The following is a 16,585-nucleotide window of genomic DNA, read 5'->3' as shown; positions in this document are numbered from 1 at the left end:
AATGTAGTTTTGTGTTGTTTCAGGTAGTCTAGTGTAGTTTTGTGTTGTTTCATGTAGCGCCATGGTCCTGGAGGAATGTTGTTTCGTTTTTACTGTGTACTGTACCAGCAGTTATGGTTGAAATGACAATAAAAGTGACTTGACTTGACTTGACATCGTGACATGGACTAAGAATCGGTTATTGGATACAAAACAAATCAAACAGGAGATGAGAACAAGGAAATGGGAGCAGGTGTAGGCCACACATCCTCTCCAGCCGATCCCACTGTGTATGGCAGCTCTGCCCAGGTCTCAATTCCAGTGTTGATCCAGTGTTTCCCAGTGGGGCCAGCACTGGCCCTGAGCTGAGCAAGTATCCAAAGCGGCTGTTTGTAGAGTGGTACAGCACAGAAAACCAGCCCTTCAGGCTGGAACCTAATTGCGAGTTAGGGGTGATGGAATATACATTACTGTGTAGAGCCTTAGGTACATACGGTATAAAGCTCGGGATCCTAGAATATTTGCACAATACTGTAGTAATTTTATCTATTGCACTGCACTGCTGCTGCTGCAAAAACAAATTATGACATGTGAGTGTTGATGTCTCGGCAGCAGTTAGCTGGGAAAAGATCCAGGCAGGCAGAAGACCAGAGCGGGGTGTCCAGGAAGAGGAAAAGGGTTGGAGATGGGGGAAATGGTCATCGTTGCGGGCTGGAGAGTTCTTGCCAAAGAAGAAGGCACGGAGATCGAGGCGGCGGAAGAAGAACTCAGCGTCGTGGTGACAGCGGACTCACTGAGGTGTGGGTGCAGGGGGACAAAATGAGGCATTTACTGATGACATAACGCCCTGCCTCAGAGAGGGGAATGTCAGAGAGGATGGTGAAGACCCGGCACGGATGAGTGCTGGTATCAGAGGGGGGGAAGAGGGTTGGTAGTGTCTGAGGACAGAGGAGGGTTGGGGTGTTCAGGGACGGTCGGGTGAGAAGAAGATGGACCCAAGAGAAGGCAGTGGGAACTGAGAACACGGGACTGCAGAGTGGTGGGGAAAGGGGAGACTGTTTCCAGCGGCAGCGCGCAAACACCCGGCCTGGAGGTGCCGTCGGTCAAGGTCCAGGCTGGTGGTTGTGCAGTCAGCAATTCAGTGTCCGGGGTCGTTGGAAACTGCATTAATGGCGGTGAAGTCCTGGTTCTGAATCACCTCGGGTTTGTTAGAACCATTGAGGTTGGCAACAGGGATCGCTGTCTGGGGACATCCGTGAATGCAGCGTTGGAGACTATAGGTTCTGTAGTCTGTAGACAGACGACCTTCCGATCCACCGAGCACCAGAAAAAGCGGGATCTCCCATTTGTCATTCATTTCAATTCCACTTCCCATTCCCATTCCGACATGTCAGTCTACTGCCGCGATGACGCCACACTCAAGTTGGAGGAGCAACGCCTTAAATTATGTCTGGGTAGCCTCCAACCTGATAGAATACACTTCGATTTCTTTAACTGTCAGTAATGCCCCTCTTCCGCATTCCTATTTCCCTCTCTCACGTTATCTCCCTACTTGCCCATCACCTCCCTTCGGTGTTTCCCCCACCCCCACTTCCCTTTCTTCCGTGGCCGCCTTTCCTCTCCTATCAGATTTCCCGCTTCTCCAGCCTTTTATCTCTTTCACCAAGCAACTTTTAAGCTCTTTACTTCAGCCCTCCCCCTCACCCGATTTCACCTATCACCTTGTACTTCCTCCTCCGCTCCTCCCCGCTCCCACTTTCTTACTCTGACTTCTCATCTTTTTTCCTCCAGCCCTGATGAGGGTCTCAGCCCGAAGCGTCGACTGATTACTCTTTTTCGTAAATGCTGCCTGGCTTGCTGAGTTCCTCCAGCATTTTGTGTGTGTTGCTTGGATTTCCAGCGTCTGCAGACATTCTCTTGTTATAAATTCGGCTGAAGTCACCTTGTGTTTATATGCAGATTACTAAAGCTCAGATTGTTTGAGTCTGGTCAACACAGCCCATTACAGCTGTTAACATATCAGAAATCTGTCCTGGGACCAGTGCATAAGCACAAAGAAATTTGCTCAGAGTTAGCATGTCACCAAAAATATTGACACACCTCTGTAGGTGTGCAGAGTTGAGTATTCTAATAAGTTGCACCACGGCATGGTATGTAATCAGCAATGCCCAGGAATGCACCAAAAATCTGTAGGAATTGATTAATACAGCCCAGTCCATCACAGACAAATTCACATCATGAGCTGCCATAAGAAAGCAGCATCCATCTTCAAAGATCTCCCCTGAACTATTACCACTGGGCAGGAGGCAAAGATGCCTTAGGTTCCACGTTATTAGGTTCAGGAAAATGTATTACCCTACAACCATCAGGCTCCTGATATAGAAAATAAAACTGTTTAATTTAATTTACCTCCTAGTGTTTTTGACGAAATTGGAAATCTATGCTTTCTACTTCTGGAAAAACTACTTTAGTGTCATGATCCAGTCTATGAAGTCCTCATTCCGGTTCATGGTCCGGTCCAAGTTCCTTATACCAGGTTTTCCGGATTTTCCCAGTTTCTGTTGACGCACCTGATTCTCGTTTGGACTGGCTTCATAAATAGCTTCAGGATTCAGCTTCTAGCTGCTGGCTTGTTCCCATCAAAACCCCCTATCTGAATCCCTTAGCCTTGCCTGCAACCTTGTCAAGTTCAACTACCGGAGCAAGCCCGGAGCCTTGCTGTGTCAAGATAAGGAACTGTCTATCGTTGAGTTGGAACTGTCTCTGTGTCCATGCCTTCGCTAGGTAGGTCCTGCTGTCTGCTGCTACCGGGTGTTGGGATCCATCTCTGTGTCCACGCTTTCGCTAGGTAGGTCTGGCTGTTTGCCACTACCTTGTGTTGGGAACCGTCTCTGTGTGCATGCCTTCATTAGGTAGGTCCATCCGTTTGCCGCGACTTAGTGTTGCGAACTGTCTCGTCGTGTTCAGCATCCTGTGTATGAGTCCTGGCCCTACGTCCTGTTCCCAAGGAGGGGTCCTGGCTCTGTGTTCCATGTTCCTGTCTCTCAAGTCCAAGGCTCCGTGTTCCTGTGCTCGAGACCAAGGCTCTATGTTCCTGTCCTCCACAAGGCTTCCGCCTTTGTGTTCCAAGGTTGCTGTCGCCCCAAGTCCAAGGTTCCGAGGGTCCGCTCGCCCCAAGTCCAAGGTTCCGAGGGTCCTGTCGCCCCAAGTCCAAGGCTCGGCTGCTCCTGTCGCCGCAAGTCCAAGGCTCGGCTGCTCCTGTCGCCCCAAGTCCAAGGCTCGGCTGCTCCTGTCGCCCCAAGTCCAAGGCTCGGCTGCTCCTGTCGCCCCAAGTCCAAGGCTCGGCTGCTCCTGTCGCCCCAAGTCCAAGGCTCGGCTACTCCTGTCGCCCCAAGTCCAAGGCTTGGTTGTTCCTGAGTGCCTCGCCCAGCCTGGTGCTGGAGTTCCCTCCTCCTGTGCTGGAGTTCTCTTGTCTTGTCCTTGTGCCTTGCCCAGCCCAGGAGTACCTCGCCCTGCCCGGTGCTGGAGTTCCCTCGTCCTGCTCAGGAGTCTTTCATTCTGTCCTGTAGCTTTGCCAAGACCTGCAGCCATGTCTTGTCCTTGCCTAGATCTGAGGTCAGAGCCCAATTCATGATCCAGGTTTCGGGTCCTTGTCCAGTCTCTGGCTCGGAGCCCTAGCCCAGGCTCCTTGCCCCTAGTTCCATGTCTGGGTCCTGTATCTCTCGCCCATGTCCTAGCCCAGGCCCTGAATCCTAGTCTCATCCGGGGCCTATCTCAATGTCCAGTGTCATTGCTTCCTGTCTTCCCTTTCTCTATTGACTCACCATGTCCTGTTCCTAGTACTTCAGTGTCGGTATCTTGCATTTGGGTCCGTTCCCAGTGCACCCCCTTATGACATTTAGATTCAATCCAATTTTTGTTTTGTAACTGGATAAAACACCTCAGGCATAAATGTCAGTATCAAATATATTGTATAGTTATTAGGACCATAGAATATACAAAAGAAAGTTATTTACAACAAGTTATCACATAGCATTTTCGAGGAAAATGGCAATATATGCTTTAGTCCAGTAGAATACATTAATTTAGTTCACAGAATGAGCAGTTTTGTTATACAACTGCATGGAATTGCAAAGATTTGAGATGCACATTCAAACTAATTAAGGCAAATTACCACAGAGTTTTGAGGACATTGGAAATATATGCCATTTGCTTTGAATACAATACGTTAGATTCTGTGCACTTTTTATTATGCAACTACATATACCTTCTCAGAAGTGAGTGCCACTATCTAATATATGGTTGTGGAAAAATCAAGACCATGGAATACATACATTTGTTTATAACAAGATATCACATAGCATCTTTGAGAAAAGTGGCAATATACAGTATCTATTTTGCTCTGGGAACAACAAATGCGCAATTTTCTGATACCATGAGATCATATGGAGCAGAATTAGGCCATTCAGCCCATCAAGTCTTCTCTGCCATTCCATCATGGCTAGTCCTCGATCTCACTCAACAGCATACAGCTGCACTTCTTGCCATATCCTTTGATGCACTGACCAATCAGGAAACAATCAACTTCCACCTTAAATACACCCACGGAGTTGGTCTTCACCACAGTCTGTGGCAGAAAATTCCACAGATTCACTACTCTCTGACTAAAAGCATTCCTCCTTACTTCTTTTCTAAAAGGTTGCCCTGAATGTTGAGGCAGTGCCTCTAGATCTGGATACCATGTCCCCCGCCCCCATAGAAAACATCCTCTTCACATCCACCTGATCTAGTCCTTTCAACATTCGGTAGAGTGTAGGAACAGATGTAGGGGAGAAGGAAGAAAAAGAAAATAGTAAAGTTGTTTGCACCGTTAGTGATAAACAGAGAGTAAGAGGTGGAAAATCTCTTAAATGCATTTATTTTAATGCGAGGAGCATTATAAGGAAGGTGGATGAGCTTAGAGCATGGATTGATACCTGGAAGTATGATGTTGTACCTATTAGTGAAACGTGGTTGCAGGATTGGCAACTAAATATTCCTGGATATTGTTGCTTCAGGATGGGCAAGAGGGGGAGGTGTTGCATTGCTTGTCAGAGAAAATATTACAGTGGTGCTCTGGCAGGATAGATTAGAGGGCTCGTCTAGGGAGGCTATTTGTGTGGAATTGAGAAATGGGAAAGGTGTAGTAACACTTATTGGGGTGTATTATAGACCACCTAATGGGAAGCAGAAAGTGGAGGAGCAAATTTGTAAGGAGATAGCAGATATTTGTAGTAAGCATAAGGTTGTGATTGTGGGAGATTTTAATTTTCCACACATAGACTGGGACGCCCATACTGTAAAAGGGCTGGATGGTTTGGAGTTTGTAAAATGTGTGCAGGATAGTATTTTGCAGCAATACATAGAAGCACCAACTAGAGAGGGGACAGTATTGGATATCCTGTTACAGAATGTCAGGTGATGGAGGTATTTATTGGGGAGCTCTTTGGGTCCAGTGATCACAATGCCATTAGTTTCAATATAATTATGGAGAAGGATAGGTCTGGCTCCAGGGTTGAGATTTTTCATTGGAGAAAGGCTAACTTTGAAAAGATGCGAAAGAATTTATAAGGAGTGAATTGGGACAAATTGTTTTATGGGAAGGATATAACAGAGAAACAGAGGTCATTTAAAGGTGACATTTTGAGGGTACAGAATCTTTATGTTCCTGTTAGGTTGAAAGGAAAGGTTAAAAGTTTGAGAGAGCCATGGTTTTCAAGGGATATTGGAAACTTGGTTCGGTAAAAGAGAGATATCTACAATAAATATAGGCAGCATGGAGGAAATTAGGTGCTTGAGAAATATAAAGAATGTAAAAAGAATCTTAAGAAAGAAATTAGAAAAAGCTAAAAGAACATATGGGGTTGCTTTGGCAAGTAAGGTAAAAATAAATCAGAAGGGTTTCTACAGTTATATTAATAGCAAAAGGATAGTGACAGTTAAAATTTGTCCCTTAGAGAATCAGGGTGGACAGCTATGTGTGGAACAAAAAGAGATGGGGGAGATTTTGAAAAATTTCTTTTCTGCAGTATTCACTGAGGAGAAGGATATTGAATTGTGTAAGGTAAGAGAAACAGGTAGGGAAGTTATGGAAACTATGATGATTAAAGAAGAAGAAGTACTGGCACTTTTAAGGAATATAAAAGTGGATAAGTCTCTGGGTCCTGACAGGAAATTCCCTAGGACTTTGAGGGAAATTAGTGTAGAAATAGCAGAGGCTCTGACAGAAATATTTCAAATGTCATTTGAAACAGGGATGGTGCCGGAGGATTGGCATATTGGTCACGTTGTTCCATTGTCTAAAAGGGTTCTAAGAGTAAACCTAGCAATTATCGGCCTGTGAGTTTGACGTCAGTGGTAGGTACTTTGATGGAAAATATGCTTAGAGATGGTATTTATAATCATCTGGATAGACAAGGTCTGATTAGGAACAGTCAACATGGATTTGTGCGTGGAAGGTCATGTTTGACAAATCTCATTGAATTTTTTGAAGAGGTTACTCGGAAAGTTGATGAGGATAAAGTGGTGGATGTTGTCTATATGGACTTCAGTAAGGCCTTTTACAAGGTTCCTCATGGAAGGTTCAATCGTTGGGTATTAATATTGAAGTAGTAAAATGGATTCAGCAGTGGCTGGATGGGAAATGCCAGAAGTAGTGGTGGATAACTCTGTCAGATTGGAGGCGAGTGACTAGTGGTGTGCCTCAGGGATCTGTACTGGGTCCAACGTTGTTTTTCATGTACGTTAATGATCTGGATGATGGGTGGTAAATTGGATTAGTAAGTATGCAGATGATACTAAGATAGGTGGCGCTGTGGATAATGAAGTAGGTTTTCAAAGCTTGCAGAGAGATTTAGGCCAGTTAGAAGAGTGGGCTGAAAGATGGCAGATGGTGTTTAATGCTGATAAATGTGAGGTGCTACATTGTGGTAGGACTAATCAAAATAGGACATACATAGTAAATGGTAGGGCATTGAAGAATGCAGTAGAACAGAGGGATCTAGGTATAATGGTGCATAGTTCCCTGAAGGTAGAAGCTCATGTGGATAGGGTGGTGAAGAAAGCTTTTGGTATGCTGGCCTTTATAAATCAGAGCTTTGAGTATAGGAGCTGGGATGTAATGTTAAAATTGTACGAGGCATCGGTAAGACCGAATTTGGAGTATTGTATACAGTTCTGGTCACTGAATTATAGGAAAGATGTCAACAAAATAGAGAGAGTACAGAGAAGATTTACTAGAATGTTACCTGGATTTCAGAACCTAAGTTACAAAGATAAGGTTGAACAAGTTGGGTCTTTATTCTTTGGAGCATAAAATGTTGAGGGGGGACTTAATAGAGATATTTAAATTTGAGGGGGATAGATAGAGTTGACGTGGATCGGCTTTTTCCATTGAGAGTAGGGGAGATTCAAACAAGAGGACATGAGTTGAGAGTTAAAGGGCAAAAGTTTAGGGGTACCACGAGGCGGAACTTCTTTACTCAGAGAGTGGTAGCTGTGTGGAACGAGCTCCCAGCAGAAGTGGTAGAGGCAGGTTTGATATTGTCTTTCGAAGTAAAATTGGGTAGCTAAATGGACAGGAAAGGAATGGAGGATTATGGGCTGATTGCAGGTCGGTGGGATTAGGTGAGAGTAAGCGTTTGACATGGACTAGAAGGGCCAAGATGGCCTGTTTCTGTGCTGTAATTGTTATATGGTTATATGGTTATATATGCTGATGTGGGAAGGAGAACAGCCAGAGGTCGTGGTACATATTGGTACCATTGACATGGGTAGGAAAAGGGAGGAGGTCCTGAAAATAGACTACAGGCTACAGGGAGTTAGGAAGGAAGTTGAGAAGCAGGAGCTCAAAGGTAGTAATCTCGGGATTACTGCCTGTGCCACATGACAGTAAGTATGGAAATAGAACGAGGTGGAGGATAAATGTGTTGCTGAGGAATTGGAGCAGGGGGCAGGGATTCAGATTTCTGGATAATTGGGACCTCTTTTGGACAGGCGTGAACTGTACAAAAAAGCTAGGTTGCACTTGAATCCAATGGGGACCAATATCCTAGCAGGCAGGTTTGCTAAGGCTATTGGGGAGAGTTTAAACTAGAATTGGTGGGGGGTGGGAACCGAATTGACGAGATGGAGGAAGGGGCAGTTGGCTCACAAATAGAGAAAGTTTGGAGATAGTGCAAGTGGGAGGATAGACAGGTGATAGAGAAGGGATGCGCTCAGAACAATGGTGTCAGATGTGTTTATTTTAATGCAAGTATACTGTATTATGGACAAAGTGGATGAGCTTAGAGTGTGGATCCGTATTTGGAGCTATGATGTTGTGGCCATTACAGAGACCTGGATGGTTGAAGGGCAGAAATGGTTACTTCGAGTGCCAGGCTTTTGATGTTTCAGAAAGGACGGGGAGGGAGGCAAGAGGGGTGGGGGTCTAGCACTGCTGATCAGAGATAGTGTCACGGCTGCAGAGAAGGAGGAAGTCATGGAGGGATTGTTTGCTGGGTCTCTGTGGGTGGAAATTAGGAACAGGAAAGGGTCAATTACGCTACTGGGTGTTTTTACAGACCACCCAATAGTAACAGGGACATCGAGGAGCAGATAGGGAGACAGATTCTAGAAAGGTGTAATAATAACAGGGGTGTTGTGGTGGGAGATTTTAATTTCCCAAATTAACCTCCTTCACCCCCACCAGCTCAAGCACCCTCACGATCTCCTGCACTGGCCCATCTGCCTCATTCCCCAAAAAAACCACCTATCCCCTCAAACCTCCTCCTCAACTCTCCCCAACTCCTCCCTTTGCCCTCCCCTCCTCTCACCTCCTTGTCCCTCCCCTTGTTCTCCTGCTCCTCCCTCTTCTCTTCCCCTCCTCTCTCCCCGCATCCTCTCCCTCTCCCCCCCGCATCCTCTCCCTCTCCCCCCCGCATCCTCTCCCTCTCCCCCCGCATCCTCTCTCTCTCCCCCCCGCATCCTCTCTCTCTCCCCCCCGCATCCTCCCTCTCTCCCCCCCGCATCCTCTCCCTCTCCCCCGCATCCTCCCAATCCCTCCCCCTCATCCTCTCCCCATCGCACCCCTCATACTCTCCCCATCCCTCCCCCTCTTCCTCTCCCCATCACACCCCCTTATCCTCTCCCCATCCCTCCCCATCTCTCCGCTTCGTCACCCTCTCCCTTCCCCACCCCGCATCCTCCCCATCTCTCCCCTTCAACCCCCACCTCCTCCCCTCATCCTCCCCATCTATCCCACTCATCCTCCTCCCTCCTCCCTCTCATCCTCCCCCTCCTGCCCTTCTCCCCATCTCTCCCCCTGATCCCACTCTCTTTGCCCCCTCATCACCTTCATCTCTCCCCAATCACCCACTCCCTACCACTCATCCTCCTCATCTATCCCCCTCAACCCCTATCTCACCCCTTATCCCCATTTCCTCCCCTCATCACCCCATCCCTCCCCATTATCCTCCCCATCTCTACACCTCATCCTCCCCATCTCTACTCCTCATCCTCCCCATCTCTCCCCCGATCCCACCCTCTTTGCCCCCTCATCACCTCCATCCCTCCCCAATCACCCACTCCCTACCACTCATCCTCCTCATCTCTCCCCCGCATCTTCCCCTTCTATCCCCCTCAACCCGTATCTCACCCCTTATCCCCATCTCCTCCCCTCATCACCCCATCCCTCCCCATCATCCTCCCCATCTCTCCCCTCATCCTCCCCTCTCCTTGCCCTCATCCTCTACCCCACTCCCCCTCATCCTCTCCCCTTCTCCCCTCATCCCACCCTCTTCACACATTCTTTTCCCCCTCTTCCCACCCTCTTCTCCCCATCATCTCTCCCCTCATCATCCCAACCCTCCCTCTCATCCTCCCCCTCATCCTCCCCTCCTCTCACCCTCATCCTCCACCCTCCTCAGCCTCATCCTCTCCCCTTCTCCCCTCATCCCACCCTCTTCCACCCCTCATCCAACCCCCTTCTCCTCCTCATCTCACCCTCATCACCCCATCTCTCTCCCTCATCTTCCCCCACCTCCCTCCTCCACCCCATGATCTTCCCCCTCCTCTATCTCATCATCCCCCTCCCCATCCTCCACTTCTCCCCATCCCACCTGACCCTCTTCTCCTCCTCTATACCCCTTCTTCTCCCCCTCATTACATCCCTCCCCCTCATTACGCCATCCCTCCCCCTCATCCCCACCATCTCTCATCATCATCCTCCCCCCTCCTCCCCATCTCTCCCCTCATCCTCCCCTCCTTTTCTCGCTTGCTGCAGATTGGAAGAAACGGCAATGCACAAAGCAATGTGAGATGGCTTTCAAAATGGTAAAGGAAATGGTGACATCCGACACTGTACTAACACGTTATGATCCACACATTCCAGAGAAGCTTGCCTGTGATGCCTCGTCTTACAGGTGCAGTCATGTCACATATTATGAGCGATGAAGTGACCAATCCGTGGCCTCTGCATGATATTCACTTACCACTGCAGAGAATACATATTGGATCAGAATGACAAGCAGTAAGGAAGATGGGTAGCGTGGATCTGTCTTCTGATCCTATGTTACCTCTTTCTAAAGATTTAATTTCATTTTTTAAAGATGCAGAATCCTTGTGGCTGGAGTTAAGAAAGTGCAAGTCTAGAAAGAAACTGATGAGAGTTGTATACAGGCCTCAGAACAGTAGCCAGGATATACGCTAAAAATAACAATGGGAGATAGAACAGGGACATCAGAAGGGTAATGTTGTGATAGTCTTGGGGGGGGGGCGTGGTTTCAATATGCAGGTAGATTGTGAATATCAGGTTGGTCCTGGATCACAAGCGAGGGAAATTGTAGAATGTCTACGAGATGGATTTCTAGAGCAGCTCATGGTCGATCCCATTTCCCATTAGAGGATCAGCCATTCTGGATTGGGTGCTATATAATGAACTGGATTTAATTAGGAAGCAAAAAATGGAAAAAATGTGGTGCTATTGAAAGGAAGGACCGTGCAGGTGCATTTCAAATCTAAGGTGTAACTTGTTCAAGGCAAAGTTGCAGCTGAAGTTTGGTATCGGTGTTGTAGTTGGAGTGAACACTTTTGAGAGGAGTCCATGTGGAAGAGTTTCGATGCCGTTTCACCTAATCCGGGTGTGAGTTTGGATCGATCCAAGTGCGGAGCCAATTTGGTGAGATTGTGAGCAGCTTTGGCCTGTGCAGCTCAAGTTTGTCGCTACACGGGTTTCTGGGTCCCAGAGCGAGGTACTACCCAGTGCTTGAGGATTTAAATGACGGTCCAGCTAGACTGGGAGGTCCGAGGGTCAGGACCAGAGACAAGGGTCGGGATGATTTTGCTCGCTCTCCTGTGGTGCTCATTCCTCTCTCTGCAGCACCGAGGCTGTGAACTGCTCATCTGAGCGTTTTGCAGCTTTTTTGCCCAGCTAATATGATGAACTAGGATCTAGGCTTGGGCCTACTCCTGCTGCTGTTTCGGGGAGCGTATGTAAGGACTCAGTCTAGTTCAGAATGCCATCGCTTGCTCCGATTATTTGCCTAATGTGTGTGTGTGTTTTATTTTCTCTTTCTCAGTGCAGTGGTTACGGTCTTTTTTTAAAATTATGTTCTTCAGTTTTCTTGCTCTGTGGCTGTTGCCTGTGAGCAATCAAAGCTCAAGATGTATAATTTATACATACTTTGATAATAAATGCTTTTTCAATCTTTGAAATGGATGCTGGCCTGGACAAGAACCAATAAAAAAGTATTGTAGGTCAGTCAGATGATCCACAGCCAATGACACTGAAATGCAACATCTAAGAAGCATTTAATATAAAAGCAGAGGCTTTCAAAGGCAAAATAATGATAACTTCGAAGATTAACCATCACAGAACAAGGGTGAGAGGCCCTACGTGGAACACACGAAGAGTGGATCAGGACTACAAGGAACACCTGGCCAGCGTAGATTCTTTCTACTGTTTGACTATTCAGGAGAGTCAGGGAAACCATGTGTGTGTACACACAGGTACTTGTTTGTTTGTTAGTTTTCATGTGCTTGTTGGTTTAGATAATAAAGGTATTTGTTGGTAATCACAGATTCTCTCTATGCCTCTCTAATCATTATTACAAGGAGCGATCCTTGTAACAGTGCAGATAGATGCAGACCAAAGATGAAGTATTATCCTAAAAGGGAGGATGACACATCTGAGGCTGACAAGGGAAGTCAGAGACAGAATAAAATAAATGAGATGGCATATGATAAAAATTAATGTGATTCTAGAGGAATGGGATGCTTTTAATGACGATTAGAGGGGAACTGAAAAAGTTATAAAAAGCTTTGGAGGGGAGGAGAAGATGGCAGCGTGACACAGTGCGTGCGGTCACTCCGAGATGATATCGGTATTTGTTAAGTAGGGTACCGTGCACAATCCTGATTTGATGGAGACAGATGTGAGAAGCATGGAGGAACATCTGGAGAAACTTCTGAAATGCCTACTTCCTGCCGCTGCTACTGTGCGATTGAGAATCTCCGGAGGGGAAGGCCCCAAATCCTCAGCTTTGCCAATTGCCTGTTGCCAGGGCCTGGGTCGAAGCGCTCGGCAGAGATGGTGCTTGGTGTCGGAGGGCTGGTCGGAGGAGTGAAGTTTTCGGATGGACTCAAGAGTCGGCTCTGGTCGGGTGTTTCCAGGGTGCTGCATCGGCAAGTTTGCAGCGCTGGAGGTTCATGGCAGGGAGAGTTTTCGTCCTTCTACCGTCTGCGTGAGATGATGGGACTTTCGAGAGACTTTGAGACTTTTTTTTACCATGCCCATGGTCTGTTCTCCATCAAATTACGGTATTCCTTTGCACTGCTGTAGCTGTATTTTACAATTATGTGGTTTTTCTCAGTTTTTTTTTTAGTCTTGCTTTGTCTTGTGTTTCTGTGATATCATATTGGAGGAACATTGTATTATTTCTTCATGCATGCATTTTAAATGACAATAAAAGAGGACTGCGTGTCCTCATAATCTAATCTAATCTAATAGAAGGGAAATGAAAAAGCTATAAGGAGTGAAAAGATAAAATATGAAGGTAAGCGAGCGAATAATATAAAACAGGATATCATTTTTGTCAGATATTTAAAGAGTTGAAGAAGGCTGAGAGTGGATATCGGACTGCTGGAAAATGACACTGAGGATGGAGTAATGGGGTCAAAGAAATGACGGACAAACATATGAATTACTTTGCATCAGTCTTCACTGTGTCAGAAATTAGAGGGTGTTTGGGGGAAGACATGAATGTAGTTGGTATTACTAAGCAGAATTTGCTTGAGATGCTGAAAGGTCTAAAGTTGCATCCATCGCATGGACCAGATGGATGACATCCCAGTGTTCTGAAAGAGGTAGCTGAAGAGATATTTGTAATGATCCGATGACTAATGGTGTTCTATAGAACATAGAATAGTACAGCACAGTACAGGCCCTTCGGCCCACAATGTTGTCCTGACCCTCAAAGCCTGCCTCCCATATAACCCCCCACCTTAAATTCCTCCATATACCTGTCTAGTAGTCTCTTAAACATCACTAGTGTATCTCCCTCCACCACTAACTCAGGCAGTGCATTCCACATACCAACCACTCTCTGAGTAAAAAACCTTCCTCTAATATCCCCCTTGAACTTCCCACCCCTTACCTTAAAGCCATGTCCTCTGGTATTGAGCAGTGGTGCCCTGGGGAAGAGGGGCTGGCTATCCACTCTATCTATTCCTCTTATTATCTTGTACACCTCTATCATGTCTCCTCTCATCCTCCTTCTCTCCAAAGAGTAAAGCCCTAGCTCCCTTAATCTCTGATCATAATGTATACTTTCTAAACCAGGCAGAATCCTGGTAAATCTCCTCTGTACCCTTTCCAATGCTTCCACATCCTTCCCATAGTGAGGTGACCAGAACTGGACACAATACTCCAAGTGTCGTCTAACCAGAGTTTTATAGAGCTGCATCATTACCTCGCGACTCTTAAACTCTATCCCTCGACTTATGAAAGCTAACACCCCATTAGCTTTCTTAACTACCCTATCCACTTGTGAGGCAACTTTCAGGGATCTGTGGACATGTACCCCCAGATCCCTCTGCTCCTCCACACTACCAACTATCCTGCCATTTACTTTGTACTCTGCCTTGGAGTTTGTCCTTCCAAAGTGTACCACCTCACACTTCTCCGGGCTGAACTCTATCTGCCACTTCTCAGCCCACTCCTGCATCCTATCAATGTCTCTCTGCAATCTTTGACAATCCTCTACACTATCTACAACACCACCAACCTTTGTGTCGTCGGCAAACTTGCCAACCCACCCTTCTACCCCCACATCCAGATCGTTAATAAAAATCATGAAAAGTAGAGGTCCCAGAACAGATCCTTGTGGGACACCACTAGTCACAATTCTCCAATCTGAATGTACTCCCTCCACCACCACCCTCTGCCTTCTGCAGGCAAGCCAATTCTGAATCCACCTGGCCAAACTTCCCTGGATCCCATGCCTTCTAACTTTCTGAATAAGACTACCATGTGGAACCTTGTCAAATGCCTTACTAAAATCCATGTAGATCACATCCACTGCACTACCCTCATCTATATGCCTGGTCACCTCCTCAAAGAACTCTATCAGGCTTGTTAGACACGATCTGTCCTTCATAAAGCCATGCTGACTGTTCCTGATCAGACCATGATTCTCTAAATGCCTATAGATCCTATCTCTAAGAATCTTTTCCAACAGCTTTCCCACCACAGACGTAAGGCTCACTGGTCTATAATTACCCGGACTACCCCTGCTACCTTTTTTCAACAAGGGGACAACATTCGCCTCCCTCCAATCCTCCGGTACCATTCCCGTGGACAACAAGGACATAAAGATCCTAGCCAGAGGCTGAGCAATCTCTTCTCTCACCTCGTGGAGCAGCCTGGGTAATATTCCATCAGGCCCTGGGGACTTATCTGTCCTAATGTATTTTAACAACTTCAACACCTCCTCTCCCTTAATATCAACATGCTCCAGAACATCAACCTCACTCATTGTCCTCACCGTCATCAAGTTCCCTCTCATTGGTGAATACCGAAGAGAAGTATTCATTGAGGACCTCGCTCACTTCCACAGCCTCCAGGCACATCCTCCCACCTTTATCTCTAATCGGTCCTACCTTCACTCCTGTCATCCTTTTTTTCTTCACATAATTGAAGAATGCCTTGGGGTTGGGTTTTCCTTTACCCTACTCGCCAAGGCCTTCTCATGCCCCCTTCTTGCTCTTCTCAGCCCCTTCTTAAGCTCCTTTCTTGCTTCCCTATATTCCTCAATAGACCCATCTGATCCTTGCTTCCTAAACCTCATGTATGCTGCCTTCTTCCACCTGACTAGATTTTCCACCTCACTTGTCACCCATGGTTCCTTCACCCTACCATTCTTTATCTTCCTCACCGGGACAAACTTATCCCTGACATCCCACAAGAGATCTCTAAACATCGACCACATGACCATAATACATTTCCCTGCAAAACCATCATCCCAATTCACACCCGCAAGTTCTAGCCTTATAACCTCATAATTTGCCCTTCCCCAATTAAAAATTTTCCTGTCCTCTCTAATTCTATCCTTTTCCATGATAATGCTAAAGGCCAGGGAGCGGTGGTCACTGTCCCCCAGATGCTCACCCACTGAGAGTTCTGTGACCTGACTTGGTTCATTACCTAGTACTAGATCTAGTATGGCATGCCCCTAGTCGGCCTGTCCACATACTGTGACAGGAATCCATCCTGGTCACACTTAACAAACTCTGCCCCATTTAAACCCTTGGAACTAATCAGGTGCCAATCAATATTAGGGAAGTTAAAGTCACCCATGATAACAACCCTGTTATTTTAAAAACCTTTCCAAAATCTGCCTCCGATTCTGCATCTCTGCTGCTACCAGGGGGCCTATAGAATACCCCCAGTAGAGTAACTGCTCCCTTCCTGTTCCTGACTTCCACCCATATTGACTCAAAAGAGGATCCTGCTACATTACCCACCCTTTCTGTAGCTGTAATAGTATCCCTGACCAGTAATGCCACCACTCCTCCCCTTTCTCCGCCCTCTCTATCCCTTTGGAAGCACTGAAATCCAGGAATATTGAGAATCCATTCCTGCCCTGGTGCCAGCCAAGTCTCTGTAATGGCCACTACATCATAATTCCATGTATGTATCCAAGCTCTCAGTTCATCACCTTTGTTCCTGAAGCTTCTTGCATTGAGGTACACACATTTCAGCCCTTCTACCTTACTGTCTTTACACCATTTATTCTGCTTCTCCTTCCTCAAGGCCTCTCTGTATGTTAGATCTGGCTTTACTCCATGCACTTCTTTCACTGCTCTATCGCTCTGGGTCCCATCCCCCTCGCAAATTAGTTTAAACCCTCCCGAACCATGCTAGCAACCTACCTGCAAGGATATTGCTCCCCCTCGAGTTCAGGTGCAACCCATCCAATCTGTACAGGTCCGACCTGCCCCAGAAGAGATCCCAATGACCTAAAAATCTAAAACCCTGCCCCCAGCACCAACTCCTCAGCCACGCATTCAACTGCCATCTCCTCCAATTCTT

Source organism: Mobula hypostoma, chromosome 11 (assembly GCF_963921235.1).
Source record: "Mobula hypostoma chromosome 11, sMobHyp1.1, whole genome shotgun sequence".
Taxonomy (NCBI): Eukaryota; Metazoa; Chordata; class Chondrichthyes; order Myliobatiformes; family Myliobatidae; genus Mobula; species Mobula hypostoma.
The sequence above is the reverse complement of the archived record's forward strand: the minus strand, read 5'-3'. Positions refer to the sequence as shown.